This window comes from Bubalus kerabau, chromosome X (genome assembly GCF_029407905.1).
Source record: "Bubalus kerabau isolate K-KA32 ecotype Philippines breed swamp buffalo chromosome X, PCC_UOA_SB_1v2, whole genome shotgun sequence".
NCBI classification, from domain to species: Eukaryota; Metazoa; Chordata; class Mammalia; order Artiodactyla; family Bovidae; genus Bubalus; species Bubalus kerabau.
The window spans coordinates 73,284,147-73,300,207 of NC_073647.1; the positions used below are offsets into that span (position 1 = coordinate 73,284,147).

At 42.1% G+C, this 16,061-nt stretch overlaps 1 protein-coding gene and 1 non-coding gene across 2 annotated transcripts in view; both read right to left on the reverse strand.

Moving 5' to 3' along the window:
* The window catches only part of DCX (doublecortin), a 399,460-nt gene that overhangs the window by 45,280 nt on the left and 338,119 nt on the right, over positions 1-16,061 (reverse strand). The window lies entirely within an intron of this gene.
* Positions 2,490-2,680, reverse strand: LOC129640511 (U2 spliceosomal RNA). Its single transcript, XR_008708878.1, has one exon. It is a non-coding gene; the product is annotated as a U2 spliceosomal RNA (small nuclear RNA).

The window sequence follows — 16,061 nt, forward strand, 5'->3', positions numbered from 1 at the left end:
ACTGTCTGGGCCACCAGGGAAGCCCCTGCCTCTTCATATACTCCTGCCTGAATACCTGGCTTTTCTTCATTTTAAAAACATCCGAATCACAACTTTTTGGCTTTTTTGGTCAAAAAATTATATTTAGCACCTATATGGTAGATGCCATGCCAAGTGCCGGGGGTACACTGATGAACAAAAACAGACATGGTTTGGGCACCCACATTACTTACATGCTGGTAGGGCAAACATATTGATCAAATGGCTACCCAAACAAATGGAAAATTACAACTGTGGTAAGGCTACCAAGGTGAGCTACATGACGCCTATACAAAGGAACACAATTTACACTACTTGTCTACCTATCTGACTTCCCCATCCCCTGCCACTGACTTAGAAAAGAAAATCATCATCATAGTAGTTGATGGTAAGGAAGAACTTAACCTGCCTAAACTCAGACAAAGGTGCAGAAGTCCTTCCCCTTCCCCTAATACCTCTTTGGAACTGGTGAGAACATCTGCTCCATCACAGATACAAGCCAACTGGGAGACTGATAAGGCAGAAGATGCCATGTACATATGAGACAGGAGGATGGCAGTCAAGCAACATGTTGGTAGTGGTGATTTGAATTGGTTTGTATTCACAGTCCCCTGGCAAAGATCAGGACCCCAGTGGACAGAGTAGGAGGGTGTATGGGATAGAGCAACCAAAAGAGCAGAGAGGACCACTCAAGAGCCAGTTTTGGCTGAGACTCTGGAACCCCCATTTGGTGATCTTGAAATTCACTAGGACTAATCATTCATCTTCTTTGCCGCAAGGGCCATAGCTTACAAGCACTCTGGTTTCAAATAATACTCGAGTCTTGAAGATGCTGTACATCCAGTTTTATTCCTTAGTATGTATCAGATGTTATACTTTTCCTACTTTCCCTTGCCACATCTCTTTCAGTTTATGCCTGAGGGTGGGCAGGAAACTCGTTTATACAACTACTTATTGGGAGTGGGCACAATCACCCAACCCCATCTTTGGTTTTCTCATGTGGGCTAGACAACAGATGTTCTTAATGAGGATTAACTGAAATTTAATGGTCCTAATTGCCATTTGCACGGGCAGCAGATAACATTCAGTTCACACGCTGCCTTTCATGCTCCTTTATGCTTCGTCACATATCAGATTTGTATTTGACTGGAGCGAATCTGACTGGCAGTACCTGCTGGCTATTCAGTATCAAGATGCTGGCATAGCAAAGGCTCACAGTCCAGGGAAACACAGAACTGTGGTGAGAATGGGCTTTGCTAATTTGTTTCCTAATATAGCTATGCTCTTGAATTCTCAGTAATGGCAAAAAGGGGTCATTTTGGTCTGGGTGGGATTCAGGATCTGTGTTAGGGAGGAAGGACAGACAAGACACTTGGTAGACTGATTTCTGTGTTTTTGTGCAACCTGATCCTGCTCTCTTCTGTTTTTTAAAAAAACTATTGGAAAGGTCTTATAAAAGTGAGCAAGGGGTGTGAACATCACTGAGGAGAATATATGATAGATTCAACAAATACTTGAGGGAGATGCTCCATCTCAGCAGTAACAAGGGAAATGCAAATTAAAACTAAAACAAAAGAATTACACTATTTCTCAACTATCTGATTGGCAAACATGAAAAACAAACTGTTGGGTTGGCCAAAAGTTTCATTCAGGTTTAAACCCAAAAAATATCAAGTGTTAGTGAGGTTTTCAGGAAATTAAATTTGTCAGCTCTCTGGAAGGCAATTGGTTGTCACTGATAAAATTTTAAATGTGTGTTTTTTCCATAACCCAGCAATTTTTCTACCCTTTTGGAAACCCTGGCAAGCATGTTCAAGGAGGCATGTACAATGCAGCATTTGTCATAATAACCCCAGACTGGAAGCAAACTAAATGTTATTTAGTAGGGAAATAGATAAACTATAGCATACTATGAATCTGTAAAAACCAATGACACAGTAGATGTATTTCCATAGTTACACACAATATATGTATAAAAGTATAGATAAAGCTCTGAAAAGTTGTAGCCACAAAACTGGTTATCTCTGGAAAGGGGTCTGAGGTGGAAGAAACCAGATTGGTCAAAGACATCTTCACAGTTTTATCTGTAATACCGTAATATTTTACAAGCACAATGTGTCCAGATATTATTTATGTAATTAAAAATCAATTTAAAACTTAAAAGCAACATAGTTATGTTAGAGAATTTACAGACCAGAGAAAAGAAAAAAATATGCATTATCCTTCCACCTAAACATTCCCCTATGATAACTATGATGTGTATCCTTTCAGTATCTTTTTTTTTTTTTTTTCAGGAGATATGGGAGGAGCTTGGACAACAGAGAAGAGATGGGTGTGAGGCATGAGAAATGAGAATAGAGCCTGATGAGACTGACCCTGATAGTTCAGACCTGAGTGCCAGGGCTTCAAAAATCCAGTTGCCTGCGAGTTTAGAACAGCACTTTCATTTGGGCTGGCAGTTTTGTCCCCGGAGAGGATGCACCATTCCTGGAAGTACTGAAATACCAGGCTGATGCTTGGAGTGGATGGAGCAAGCTCCTATTCCAAGTCCCTGCTCCAAAAATCCATTTAATATACTGTTCTCAGATAGAGGACGTATCAGGTATTAAACTCATAAGAGCAGATACTACACTTGATCTTATTCAAAAGACTGAGAAGTGATCCAGTATCTTTTTAATATTTCATATAGTTGTGATCTATAACCTGTATCTTGTGCCTGTAATACAGACATCTGAGTTGGATAATTTTCTGCTGTGCGGGGCTGTCTTGTGCATTGTAGGATGTCTAGCAGCATCCTCAACCACTATCCATTAAATGATAGCAGCACTCCCACAGTTGTGACAATCAAAAATATGTCTAGGCATTATTAAATGCCCCCTAGAAAAATCATCCCTAGGTTGAGAACCATTGATTGAATACATCATTAGCATAATGTCATGAAATGAATCTTCATAACCTATCCTACGTTTCCAAACTTAAATCCAGTGAGTTGTCTCTACTCTCTTCTCAGCTCCCTGGCCTGTGGATTTCAACCCTGGCCTTTAGAACTTGACCTTGCTCTCTGACTGCTCCTTTTCTAGGTAAGTTGATTTGGGACTCCTTAACCCAGAACTGTACTCTGACTTATCACCACTAAAGCAACTAGACAGTAAAAGCCAAGTCTCTTCCCCTGACATCTGTGGACTAATGTTCAGCTCATGGGACAGGGAACAGGGATAGCAATCAGGAAACCCAATAAGACTGTAGAAAGTAATCAGTCCAGAGACACAGCTGTGGGTCAAAACCACTGGGCTAAGGGCCAAGGCTGAGAAGAGGAAGCCAACTAGATTTTACCCCAGAATCAGCTCTCAGAACAATCAGAAGCATGGTTCCCTGGCTAACAATGCTTAACTCTTCCTGTCTGTTTTACTTAGATATTTTCCAGGCCCCCAGGGCATAATCAATTCAGAGACCATGGAAGGGATGGCATCTGTGCTTATATTCCAAATCGATAAGGAGAGGTTAATGCCAGAAGTCAGGCTTACTCTATAAAGACACATTTACTAAGCACCACGTATCAAACATTGCTAGGTGTTGAGGGTGCCAAAATGACTCTGAATTGCTTTTGTCTAAAATCTGTTTGCCATGTGATTGCCAGAGAAAAACATCTCTCAGGAATCAAAATGTAAAACTAGTAAGAGCTCCCTTCAGTTTGAGCCCTTAATTAGACCACGTATCACCAGTATTTCACTTTGCCTCTTACAAGGGCCTGGGGAGTGAAAATTGCATTATGAGGTTCTGTGGCTCCAAGACCCCAATTCAAAGAGAGGACTGAGTTCATTTCCAGAGCATAGGGAGGGTGGTATCAGATTTCATCCTGTTAGCTCACAACATGGAAATTGGAATTTCCTGCTCCCTACACTCCAAAAGTGCTCCTGTGGCCCAGGTTTCTGCAGCTCTGAGTGAAGTTGGAGGAACCTCCTCTTGTGTCCCTGTCTGTCTGGCCCCTCACTCCGGTGCCCCAAGGGAGTGCAGACAGGTTGAGCACTTTATTTCCTCGGGGGCTGGATCACTTCCCTGTCTGCCCATCTGGCCTTTTCCTGACAAGATGTTCCCTGACAATTTGAGATCTGCAGACACAAAGAAAACAGAGCCAAATGAGACTGACCCTGGTGTGAAATCTGGAGAGATGATAAAATATCCTCGTAGCAGGAAAGAGAACGTGGCAGGATATGCCTTGTAAATAACCCACTGTCTTCTACAGAGCAAGATGAGTTCAATCAGGGGAGTTTCCACAATGCTTTCTTGAAATTTGGGGTTTTATTGTACCCAGGGTCAGTTGCAGGCCAAATGCTGGACTGCCTCCAGTTGGAGTCCAATAGAGATAATTCCTTGCTGTGAAATACATATTTAATAACTCTACTGAATGCTTATTTCCTTTGTCTTCTTGTAGTCTTTCCTTTGTCCTAGGTTTCTCTTGCACTAATGGGGCCTAAGGGAGTCACAAATAACAATGTGCTGTGTAGTAGATTACTCAGTGGCTGCTGGCAGCAGGTTCACAATACTGGGTCGCAGTAATAGCCCCTTCTCAATTTATATTTCCAAGTCCAAGAATTACTGGTCACAGTAATCAGGGGAAGCTTAGAGCAAAACTGAGAAAAAGACCAATTTGTTTTGTTAGCCCCCAAACTCCTAGTTGTCATTCTTTTCCTAGGACAGCCATTCTTTTCCTGAGTTAAACAAGCCATCCTGTCCTACTCCTAAGACCCTTTATTTATAGCAAGATGTAAACATAATCTTGCTAAATAGCTAAATGCATTATTTTTCCTTCCAAGGCATTTCCAAGACATTAAGTTGGAGGGTGAGAGAGCTCATTATTGCATTCAAAATCATACTATTGATACCTGCATGTTCAACTCGCATGAGCTCAGCCGTAGGAATAGGGGATCTAGGTCCCACGCCCTGTCATTTCTGTTTTCTCAAACACATTTATTGAAGTGACCCTGCCATTTATGCTTCATCTGTGACGTGGAAAACTATTAAAATTACAGTGGGTTCATGGAAAGCCACATGTGGAGAGACAGGGGTTCTCCCTCTGTGGTTTTGGAACATTTAGCCACCAGGCTATATGAGATAAGTGTGGTTTTAACATTGCCTTTTCCAAAACCATAGTCTCCATTTCAATGAAAAAAAAAATATATCCATTTTTCTCAGGCCTCAGGTCCTGCAGCTCTCTGTGGAAAACAATGGTCCAAGTGGCCTGATTGAATTTAAAGACCTTCCAGAACCACAGGGTAGTGCCAAACCCTATGCTTTATTGATTATGCCATGATTATTTTATCTTAGGGGACCTGACTCTTTTTGTTCACTACATTTGAATATTTCCTAGCTCCTATCAATCTAATGTTGGAACACGTTGATAACAGTTGGGGTTACTGGCAACTGGATTCAAGAGAGTAGATATGAGTTTATGGAGAATTGAAAATTGAAGAATCCTGATTACTACCCTGTATCTCTTGTTTCCATGTGTGGATGGGAACCATCTTTTCTCCCTTACATGAGGTTCTCCAAGGTTCCCCTGAAAGTGAAAGGTGAAAGTGAAGTCGCTCAGTTGTGTCCAACTCTTTGCAACTCCATGCTCCTCCATCTGTCCAGGGGATTTTCCAGGCAAGAGTACTGGAGTGGGTTGCCATTTCCTTCTCCAGGGGGATCTTCCCAACCTAGGGATCAAACCTGGGTCTCCCACATTGTAGGCAGACCCTTTTACCATCTGAGCCACCAGGGAAGTCCACTAAGGTTCCCCTGGTTATCTCTTAACCTGTATCTCCTAATTTAATTCATATATTTATGTATTTTTATAACAGCTTTATTGAGAGAGAATTCACATGCTATACAACTACCCATCTAAAGTATACAATTCAGTAGGTTTAACATAGTCACAAAGCTGTGCAACCATGACCACAATCAACTTTAGGACACTTCCATCACTCCAAAAAGAAACCTTAGGGATTTCCCTGGTGGTTCAGTGGCTAAGACTCTACACTCTTAATGCAGGGAGCCCAGGTTCAATCCCTAGTCAGGGAACTCGATCCTACATGCTGCAACTAAGAGTTTGCATGCCACAAAGAAGATTGAAGATCCTGCATGCCACAACTAAGACCCAATGCAACCAAATAAATAAATAGATAAAAATATTTAAAACCAAACAAAAGAAACCTTGTACCTATTAGCAGTCACTCTCAAAATCCCTCCAACTTCCCAAGCTCTAGGCAACCAATCTATTCTTTCTGTATACTAGTTCCATATATTTTAACAAGAACTTTTAGAAAACCTGTATTATCCAAGGGAATGACTCCCAAAGGGGTACTTTCTGGTGTGTGGCAGGTCCACGAAAGGAAGCGTGTGGCACAGTGGTGGCCCTATGGCTGGCACATGTCAAACCACACACATTTCCAAGAGTCAAAGGTAGTGGGAAGAGGTGCCCTGATGGCTCGATCCCCGTCTTTGGCCCAGTTTCTTCTCGTAGGTCCTGGGGTCTTCAATCCTTTACCACAAAGCTTCCTTTCTGAAAAAGGAACAGGTAAAGTGCCCCCCAAATGCCCACCACATACACACTTAACCTGCTCCAAAGATTTCTAACAAGAAACATTTTAAGTGATCCTGCTGCCATCCAAGGGGTAAGAAGTATATTTTGGGAGGATGCATCTAGTTTAATGATACTCATTCACATAAAAAGATACCAAAGAGCATTCCTTTCTGACCTTGAAGAGGTTCATGGCAGTGTTCTGCCCCAGTAGATACTTTCCTTTGTTGTTCTAATAGCTATCTATCAGATCAGATCAGTCGCTCAGCCTGTCCGACTCTTTGCGACCCCATGAATCACAGCACGCCAGGCCTCCCTGTCCATCACCAACTCCCGGAGTTCACTCAGACTCATGTCCATCGAGTCAGTGATGCCATCCAGCCATCTCATCCTCTGTCGTCCCCTTCTCCTCTTGCCCCCAATCCCTCCCAGCATCAGAGTCTTTTCCAATGAGTGAACTCTTCACATGAGGTGGCCAAAGTACTGGAGTTTCAGCTTTAGCATCATTCCTTCCAAAGAAATCCCAGGGCTGATTTCCTTCGGAATGGACTGGTTGGATCTCCTTGCAGTCCAACGGACTCTCAAGAGTCTTCTCCAACACCACAGTTCAAAAGCATCAATTCTTTGGCGCTCAGCCTTCTTCACAGTCCAACTCTCACATCCATACATGACCACAGGAAAAACCATAGCCTTGACTAGACGGACCTTTGTTGGCAAAGTAATGTCTCTGCTTTTGAATATGCTATCTAGGTTGGTCATAACTTTCCTTCCAAGGAGTAAGCGTCTTTTAATTTCATGGCTGCAGTCACCATCTGTAGTGATTTTGGAGCCCAGAAAAATAAAGTCTGACACTGTTTCCACTGTTTCCCCATCTATTTCCCATGAAGTGGTGGGACCGGATGCCATGATCTTCGTTTTCTGAATGTTGAGCTTTAAGCCAACTTTTTCACTCCCCACTTTCACTTTCATCAAGGGGCTTTTGAGTTCCTCTTCACTTTCTGCCATAAGGGTGGTGTCATCTGCATATCTGAGGATAGAGCTATGTATAACTTGTCAATAGGTTCAACAGACATATTTTGGGCATCTACTTTGAGCTTGATACTGTGCTGGGTGCCAGGCAAATGAAAATGAACAAAACAAACCATTTTTACAAACGCAGCCTAGGTGTGCCTGCCTTTTATGGAAAATTCTGTCTATTCTCCAAAAGGTACCCCAGAGCAAAATGTATCTCTCTTTTTGGCTATGCTTAGTTCCTGAAAGTATCAACCAAATTAATCTTTGGTTTAAGACTTTGATGGCCCTGCTAAATGGCAAGAAAACACATTAATCTATTTTCAGCCATCACTCCTTAGTTGTTTCTCAGAATAACCAAACCCTCCCTGAGCAGAGCCTTGAGGGTATGGAACTCTAGCTCAATGGCATTTGGTGGAGGGAGAAAGAGGGAAGTTACAGGTCCTTGATACTCAATATGTGGTCCATGGAACAGCAATAATAGCATCACCTAAAGGTTTTTCAGAAGCGCAGAATCTCAGACCTCACCTCAGACTTCCTGAATCAGAAGCTGCACTTTCACAATATTCCTATTTGACTCATAGACCCTTCTGATAAGTACGGGTCTACAGCAGAGTTTTTCAGCCTTAGCACTACTAACATTTGAGACCAGATAATTCTTTCTTGCAGGGGGTGGGGGAACTGTCCTATGCATTAGAGTGTTTATTAGTATCCCTATACCTACTAGATGCCAGTAGTACCCCTCCCACCACGTTGTGACAAACAAAACTATCTCCAGACATTGCCAAATATCCCATTGTTGGGTGGGGAGGGGGGAATAGATCACTTCAGATTGAAAACCACTGGTCTATAGCATGCTCTATTAATTTTCAGTCATTCAAGTATAACCTTCAGAATTTTTTCCATCTCCACATACACTTTTTAAAAAACTATTTTTTGCTCATAGAAATTAGCCTAAATAGTAATAGTGATGAAATAATAGGACAGATGTGCCATTTTTTCTAGTACAACTAAAGCCAAATATAACTATTAGAATTTGAAATACTTATCTAGGAAACCCATAAATATATCATGCATCATGGGTGGAGTGTCTACCAACTTTTAGAAAACCCTGGCCCTGAGTACAGTTGTGGAGTAGGGCAGGTCCAAGGCATTGGACAAATTTGGGTTGCCAGGAATGTTAACAGGATGCATAGTGCTTAGAAGTAGAGAGAAGCCATTAAAAGCAAATTTATTTCTCTACTCAACTTTGTTTCTGGCCAGGCCCAAGTAGTAGGTTTAGCTATTAGAACATTATACCTACTTATATTTTGGAGACTCCAAGAGTAGCCGTTTTGACTTGATCTAGCATATGGCTCATTTCATTTCCCTCCAAACTACTGGTGACTACACTGGTTCCCCAAATGACTGCCCTGTAGTCTGACACACTTTCACACAATGCTTCTTTGGCCATATGTCAGTCTAATTCAAGAGTCTTTGCTTCTCCTGGCAGAACTGCCTTAAATATTCAGGGGAGATAATAATCCCATCTCTGAGTTACATCAATGATAAAATGACCTGGTTCACTGCTTCTCAGCTGAATCAGCAGCCTGCAACCCCTGGCACATTGATTGCAGAAGGAAATATTTTTATGTGACTTTAACGTATGGGTCATTTACACCATGAGTTCCTTCCCACATAAAAGCCATTATAGATCCACGAAACTTTAACAGGGGGAAGGGAGAGAGAGGGAGGTGACAGAAAGGGAAATAAAGGGGAGGTGAGACAGAGAGAGAGAGAGAGAGAGAGAGAGAAATTCTATGTAGGGTTGGCAGCAAATATATGCTCAGTGCACTTAGGAAAGCCCACAGGCTGAAACTCTGGGATCCTGGGGTTTCTGCTCCTCTAGAAGAGACCTAAATGATGCTTGTAGATAACACAATCCCCCACCAGCTCCTTAAAAACAAGAGGCGGCAAGACAAGAGCTAAAATCCAAGCAACTTTGGGCTCACTTTTCTATGATCCCACAACCTATGTTCAGCTCTAAGTGTCTGGTCTACCACTTAGCCAGAAGTTGAGTGTCTGCCTCTCCAGCAGCTGCAAAGTAGAGGCCTTGTTGTTGCTGTTCAGTTGCTCAGTTATGTCTGACTCTTTGCGACCCCATGGACTGTAGCTTGCCAGGCTCCTCTGTCCATCCCCAACTCCCGGAGCTTCTCAAACTCATGTCCATTGAGTCGATGATGCCATCCAACCATCTCATCCTCTGTCATCCCCTTCTCCTCCCGCCCTCAGTCTTTCCCAGCATCAAGATCTTTTACAATGAGTCAGCTCTTTGGATCAGGGCAGAACCTGGGGCAACAATCTAGTGGATGGGAGTGCATGGGAGAGGAAGGTGGCTTCTACCTATAATTTACCTGATGCTCTTCATTACAGTTCTTCCCAGTGCTGCTTTCAGTTAGAGGAAATGTTTGAAGTTAGGGGTAGAGGGTACAGAGTGGAGATATACAAGAGAGAAGGAGGGATGGGCTATCACTGACTGATGTTATCAGGACACTTTAAGTTTTGAACGCTGGGACACTTATTGTTGAGTTGGCTTTGAGAGTCCAGAGCACATTGTGTTTGTTTTAAAGGTCCTTGAGATTCACCTTGAGAGTTTTTTTTTAAAACCTACACCTGGGCTCCCTACTCCAGACTAACTTACTTCTGAAATTCTGAGGGGATCCTATTCATCAGCATTTTAAAAAGCTCCCCAAGTGATTCTAATTTATTTTCCCAACATTTTATTTTGAACATATTCAAACACATAATAGTCTGTGTCTCCTAGATCGTATAATCAGCATTTGCTATATTGTTTTAACATATACCTGTCCCTCTATCAACCCATCTTATTCCTGCATATGTTTCAAAATAGGCTGTAGACACTTCACCCTTAAGTACTTCTGTAAGCATATAATTAGAGTTCAATATTTGTTTCATTCAGTGAAATGTACAGATTGTAAATGTACCATTTGATGAGTTTTGACAAATGCATGTACCTGTATAGTACAAACTCTTATCAAGATAAAAAACAAAACAAAACATGAATCTTCCCAGTGAACACTCACCCCCACACCTGAGGGGCCATCAGTGTTCTGTTCTGATTTTTTCCAGATGATTTCAATTTGTAGCTGAGGTGGAGACCCCCTTAAGGAGAGACACAAATTCCAGCTCCCCAGCCCTTTGTAATTGCATCAGTAGAGCTTATTAGCTAATAGCCCTGGAGTCAGCTAGCTTGAGGGCAAGTCCGGCTCAACCAATTGCTATTTGTGAGATTTTAGGCAAGTTAACCTGTATGAACCCCTGTTTCCTCACCTATAAAATAGGGATCATAATAGTAGCTATCACACCAGGTTGATTGGAAGACCTAAGTGAGATAACATAAATAAATTAGCAATAAAGTTAATGTTAATTAAGTTAACTTGCTTACAATTGGCTAGGCACTGAGCTAATTGCATGGGTTATCTCATCTAATCCTCCCTACTGTTAGGATCCCCATGACAGATAGGAAAAGAGGCTTATAATGGGGAAGTACCCTGCCCAGACTCACACAGCTAATACTTGGAAGAGCCAGAATATAATCCCAAAGTGCTTTGATTTCAAGAATCAGACTCCCACACTGTTAACTAGTACACTTCTGCCTCTATTCCTGACACACATAGCAAGAGCTCAAAAGTGCTGTATATTGTATTGCACATCATATCATATAGATTTACAAGTTATTTATATTGTGTTCAGTTACAGAGTCCAAATGAAGGAATGAAACCTTTGACCCAAGCACGCTCAGCAGCCCAGCGTTGCTGGTCCACACCTTGGCATGATCATCTATATCTATTGTGTTCCTAATAATGTCCTTTCCATGGTGACTCTGAGAATCATCAGCAATAAGACCAGCCACTGTACTGAACAACACACAAAGGTCCTTGTGAAAACATCCCTCTGGAAGAAAGAACTAGGGGAAGCGCTTTTTTCCTATTAACACATTCAGCTCCCTGGCGCTCTGTTCTGCAGCTGTCTGAGTGCTGCAGTCGCTCAGACAAAGAGCTTGCTGGAATATCAGTGACATCATCCACTTCAGCTCTGACAGACTTGCCAGGAGCTGCATGATTAACATCTCCACGGTACCAGAGAATAGGCAGGGCTCACTCAAGCTACACTATGCTACTCTTCCTCCTAATAAGAATCTCATTAAATTGGGCAATTATCTACACCCTATTCAAGGTGGCTTTTTATGTGCAACCAGAGCCCATTTTCTTCCAAAGTAAGGCAGCATCACACAGAGCCATCTTACTCCTCAGTCTTCCTTATTGGGCCACTCCTTTCTAACAGGCTGGATGATACTGGTTGGTTGGCAAAGGGAAGAGAGTGGCATGCTCTGGGCAGGGAGCAGATGGGTATCTAGTAGTAAACTCTGTAGCCAAGCCTTAAGAGGAAGCACAGTGACAGCTGAAAACAGAACAGTACTTCTTTTATCACCATCAGAAATCCTATGAATGGCTATTAAATCTATTTCAAAGCTTTGGAAGCTCTGTTCAGCAGGCAGGCAGCAAAGGGAGGGGGAACAAGATGAGAAGGGGTGCTAAAACTTCAGGCTTGGTGCTCCTTTGGAATCTCAGATTGCCAGGCTTCTTTTAATCATGTGATGGGTATGAGGGACCCTTCCACCATGGAAGGGAAATAGCTGGCAATTTAAACAAGTGCCTGGGGTTATGATGAAATCAGCAATTAAGAGGTTCTTTCCAATAGAGGAAAGCTGATAACAATGCAATGAAGTGAGGTTCTCTGTTAGGAAGGTCAGTGTTCCATTATCGCAACACCCACGGAGTTAATGTCCCCAGAGAATCATTACTGTGTATTTGATACAAGTTATTGAACTTGTGGCCCAAACACACCAAGGCTGGCCTTTCTAGCCAGTATCCTATTATCCTTCTAGTCCCAAAGTGGCTGAGCATTCCATTTAAGTATAGCGCTGTAGGAACACAGAGACCAAGTTCAAGACACCAGAAATACCTTCCCTGGTTCCTAGTTCCATGTGCTGCAGGAACACAGAGACCAAGTTCAAGACACCAGAAATACCTTCCCTGGTTCCTAGTGCCATGTGCTGCATGCTCAGTCACTCAGTTGTGTCTGACTCTTCGTGACCCCAAAACTGCAGCCTGCTAGTCTCCTCTGTCCATGAGATTTCCCAGGCAAGAACACTGGAGTGGGTTGCCATTTCCTTCTCGAGGGGATCTCCCTGACCTAGGGATCAAACCCATGTCTCCTGTGTCTCCTGTATTGGTAGGCGGATTCTTTACCACTGAACCATGTGGAAAGCCCTCCTGATTCCACAGAAGAGCAAAAAAATATTTGTGTGAATTTTGATGAACAAAACTGACTCAGTCCTTTAGGAGATTTTGCCTGTGTGGATACTCTGACCTTCAATCCAAGGAGTCACATATCTTAGGGAGTGCTCTAGTCCTCTCTCAAGGTTATTAGTACACAACAATGGTGTGTGCTGAGCCAAGAAATAGGAAAAACTAGTTGTATTTACTTACTTTTTGGAAAAATTATGGTTTCTGGGACAAATATCTCAGACTTGCTAAGAGCTAACATTAGGCAGCATTAACTCCTGGCTGAAAAGAGAGTCCAAACTACCATGCATGGCCCAGTTGAATCCAGGACCCTCAGAAGTAAAACAAATTTTAAAAATCAATAATAATATTAATAGAGGCCAGTTCTGAGTGCCTACTATGCACTATGGACTCTGTGACAGCTATGTTTAATTATCACAAGAGACTTCCGAAGTAGGAATAGTGTCTGGGATATTGTAATTACTCAATAAATACTACCTAGAGTATTATTGTACCCATTTTACAGATGATAAAACTAAGGCTCAAAGAGGCTTAGTAACTTTCTTAGGGTGACAATCTATAATTGACTGTGACACTTTAAAGAGATTTGGAATTGGATACATCCTGCATTATTCTCTCCTAAACAAACCCAGGCTCATTAGAGTAACAGCCATGGGCTCCTTGCATCTGCCCTTTTCCTACTTTGATCCCTAATTTTAGAGTCCATAAAATTACACTGGAATTTGAGAGTAGATGCCTATGTGGGATATATCACCACTATGGACACAAAGGAGTTGTCTCTTAAAGTTATTAAAGTAGAGCCTATGCCATAATGAGAACCTCAAAGGAGGCAGAGAAACCAAGGCCCATTGGGCAGGCCTGGAAAGAGTGTTAGGGTTAGGCTAATCCCCTCTACAGTCATTCTGTGATTCCTACTATCCACCCACTCAAGCATAGCCCAGAGGAGATTTAAGCAGCTTTCTGTGAATAGCCTATGCAGCACGAAGGCAGCATTCTTGAGTTTCCTTACCCTTCAAGTTGATTGACGGTTAAAATGATTTGTGAGTCCTACTCTTGATTGCTAACTTCATATCTTAGGGTTCCTCCACTCATTTACATTTACAGTGCAGCACCTGGAAAATGATCTGTTGCTCTTAAGTAAACACACACTTCACAAAGAGTCCTATCAGAATAAAATATAGTTACCAGAGCTAGGAACACCTTTCTCTGCTACTCACTGGAAAAACACCAGGGAAAGGCACTGGCCCATAAAACAATATAGTTGCCTTGGTCATCTTGACTAAGTGGCATGATGTGATTATCAAATTCATTAGGTTGTCTCTAGTGAGAAATGAAACAAAGGACAGACTACTACAACAATCCAATTCCCCCTACTTTGCCAACACTTGCCACAAAGATTTCCAAAGTTAGAATTGACAATTATATTCAGCACCATGGACAACACCACTAGATGTTAACTGTGAGAAACAGGGTATGGGACACATTTTACCTCCCTGAGTTTCTCCTCTTTATTCTGCTTGCCTCCCTTAGTAATCAGGTATTTATAAAGATAGTGGAGTGGGTTTGATACTGTTCTATAGGAAGAACCAGGAATCAAACAGGGGAGGGCTTTAGAAAACAGAGTTTTAAGGAAAAAAATCAGAATTGAAGGCAGCCGTGGCTCAAAGAACCAAGTGGATTGAAATGTGTTCTTAGCTAGTTATTCCTGCATTATCAACACTCCCAAAGACATAGCCTTTAATCTAGTGATGAGATGGAGCATGCAAACGGCAGTTGGTAGCCTTGCTGACCCTTCCAGAAACCTTCACCTTGACACTGGTCTTTTGGCAAAATGGTCCTTAGAAGTCCCTGCCTAAAAAGGAAAGGGAATGTAAGAAAATAAGAGAGGCTATATAGATTTCTGTCCTATGAAATATAGCCCAGACAAACCAATTTGGAATAAACCCCTATGGAGGGTGTGAATGAGGAGAACATGCCATTTCAAATAACCAGCTGACCACTGGGTCTTGCCAAACAGTAAACTAAACTAATGAAAATGAGAGCTGAAAGGGCCCTTATACATTCTCTAGCTCATTGGTTCTCAAATTTGAGCTTGCATCAGAATCACCCACAGGGCTTGTTAAACCAGATTGAGGGCCCCACCCCTAGAGTTTCTGATTCAGAAGGTATCATGTAATCTGGTAATCTGCACTTCTACAAATTCCCAAGTGGTGCTGATGCTGTTGATGGAGGAGGAGCACACTATGAAAACCTTGTTCTAGTCCAACCTTTTTCAGAGCATAGGAAAGGCAACAGAAGCCCTAAAAGAGCAGTGACTTGTCCAAAGTCACACAGCTGGTTACAGTCCATCTACTGAGTCCTACATCCTGGGCCTCCTGATTATCAATCATGTGTTTTTATTTCAGAGTGTGACAATCATATTTAGTCACTATAGTAGCATCTAAGGGAAAACTATAAAGGAAGGTGATCACAAGAGAAATGGATTCAGCCTTTTCTTTGCTTCAGTTTCTAGCATACTTGTCAAAACAGTGCCAAGCCAGATGTGAGGCTTGACCCTCCATAACAGCATCAGAATGGCTCTCTCTACTTTGATTACTCTTTTGGTATCAACCCCATGCAAAATTCACACCAAATTGATTGCATACTAGGTAGGATTCCAGATTTAGCAAATAAAAAGACAGTTACATTTGAGTTTTTCAATGTTTATCTTTAACTCAGATTGTAACTGGGTGTTCTGTATTTAATCTGGCAATCTGAATCCTGAAATATGAAACTGCCAGGCAGTTTGAAAAAGGGAGTTACCCTCTCAGCTCATGGTTCAACTATGTCCTCCCCCACCCAGACGCTAAGAGGCTAAGAAACACCTGACCCCTCCACCTCCTGCCTCCACCTGCTGCCTGCCAAGCTTGTTGGGGCTCTATTGAGACACAATAGAAAGGCTGTGATTTGATGAACAGCAAAAAGAAAAAAAAAAGAAAAAAGCAGCAGCAGCTGAACTGGTATCCTCCAGTATTTTTCATTTCTATGAAAAGTTTGATTCTGGTTTCATGCCCTGTGATTAACCAAAACAAGAGGAAGACAAATAAAAATTCTGTACAGCT